Source organism: Monodon monoceros, unplaced genomic scaffold (assembly GCF_005190385.1).
Source record: "Monodon monoceros isolate NGI ecotype Baffin Bay Population unplaced genomic scaffold, NGI_Narwhal_1 Super_Scaffold_10, whole genome shotgun sequence".
In the NCBI taxonomy this organism is placed as follows: domain Eukaryota; kingdom Metazoa; phylum Chordata; class Mammalia; order Artiodactyla; family Monodontidae; genus Monodon; species Monodon monoceros.
In genome coordinates, this window is record NW_021703766.1 from 43,118,930 (window position 1) to 43,121,160 (window position 2,231).

Sequence of the window (2,231 nt, forward strand, 5' to 3'; positions counted from 1 at the left end):
GGGGGAGGGGTCCGGGGGAGGAGGATGAAGGAGAATGGATAGATTGAGACTTAAGAAACACAACAATCAACTGCAATTTGTGAACATTATTTGGATCCTAATAACTTTCAAAAAATTGACATTCATGAAACAATTAGAAATTGGAACACTGGCTATCAGATATGCAATGTTAAGTATTAAGGCAGTGCTGTCAATTTTTTTAAGGCGTGAAAATCTTTTCTAAATTTGTGATATATTTCAGAGGTACATATTAAAATTTTTATAGATGAAATGATATATCTGGGATTTACTTCAAAAATAACATGGAGGTGGGGGACGGGTGGAAATATGGATAAAACAAGCCTGGCCATGAGCTGATAATTATTGAAGCTGGTCATGGGGCACTGGGGGTACATTCTAAGAGTGTGAGGACAGAAAGTTTAAAAGAGAGAAGTATATACATTTTTTTTTGATGTTTGCTAGTAAAAAAAAAAAAATATTATTTTGATCTAACATTTCCACTTTTAGAAATTCATCTTAAAGATATACATTACATATACAAAATAATGTATGTGCAAGGATATTTATTATAGGATTGTTGGAAAGAGCAAAAAATAAACTAAATTGATAAGGTTAAATAAATTATGAAACACACATACGAGAGAATACTATGCAGCTGTTAAAAAATAAGGCCATTATATATGTATTGACATGGTGCAATCTTCCAAGGTGTATGGATAAGCAAAACTAGCAATGTATAGAAATTTGCTACCATTTATGTAAAACATTCTTATAAAGAGTGTTATGTGTATGTCTACACTTAAGCAAATGGAGAATCAGGAAGTATATGCAAGAACTTGATAACAGTGATTGCTACATAAAGGGCAACAGGGTAATGTGTGGAGGTTCACTTACGTGAATACAAAATTTAACTTTAAAATTTTTATCCTGTGCCTGTGTTTTAGCTATTCAAAGTGATTAATTTTTAATGTCATAGATTTGAGCCCCTCCAACTGTACATCCTAATCATTAAGCCACTTAAAGAAAAATGACATAAAGCACACTGCTTTGTAACCCTTTGTAGGCAGTGGCACACGCAGAAAATGCAGGTGCTTTTACTGAACACTCAGGATGACTGAGAAGATGGATAGCATCAGGGTGCAATGGGTCCTCTGGCCCAGACACTGACCCCAAGGGCTGAGGGGATGTGTTTTTTAAGATTACTCAGTCATTCACAAGCCCTGATCTGGATGTCCCTGGAGTTGGATCAAGGCTCTTTTCCCCATCACTGTCACATCCTGGAGTTACAACATCAAAATTCTAAAAACATATTTAATCCAGAATAGGTGCAGTTCCAGACATTCCATCTAAAATTAATTTTCATAGACTGGATTAAATTAGCTGGAATTTTATTTATATTTATCTTCACAAACGATAATTATTATCTACAATTTTTTTTTCAGGAGTTATTCTTGTTGAGTTTTTTATCATAAATTTTTTAGCCTTGAAGATGAATTGTAAAGCTTCTCTCAGGAATTATCTGTACTTTAAGGTTTTTGTATGTTAAACTGTTTTCTTGGGACTTCCCTGGTGGCGCAGTGGTTAAGAATCCGCCTGCCAATGCAGGGGACACGGGTTCGAGCCCTGGTCCGGGAAGATCCCACATGCCACGGAGCAACTAAGCCCGTGTGCCACAACTACTGAGCCCGTGTGCCACAACTACTGAAGCCTGCATGCCTAAAGCCCATGCTCCGCAACGAGAAGTCACCACAATGAGAAGCCTGTGCACCGCAACAAAGAGTAGCCCCCGCTCGCCACAACTACAGAAAGCCTGTGCACAGCAATGAAGACCCAACGCAGCCAAAAATAATTAAAACGAAACAAAACAAAAAAATTGTTTTCTCTAAAGGGACAGAGCTTCGATGACTTTTTATGTCCTTCCACAATCATTGATTGTTCAGAAATCCCACATCTTCTTGAACCAATTTTGATTATTTTTGTAAAAATCCATTCTCTCTAGATTTCTAAATATATTAAAGTCATGCATAGTTGCTACTTTTTAAAAAAATCCACCCCTTCCTCATTCATACTGCTAAATGTGTTTTTTTTTCTATATCAGAGTTGTCAATTGTCTATTATATTGTTAAATAACCTTCAGATTAAGTCTACTGTCGTTTCTGATTTTATATTTTTTGGCTGTGCCATGCGGCATGTAGGATCTTAGTTCCCTGAGCAGGGATCGAACCCATACC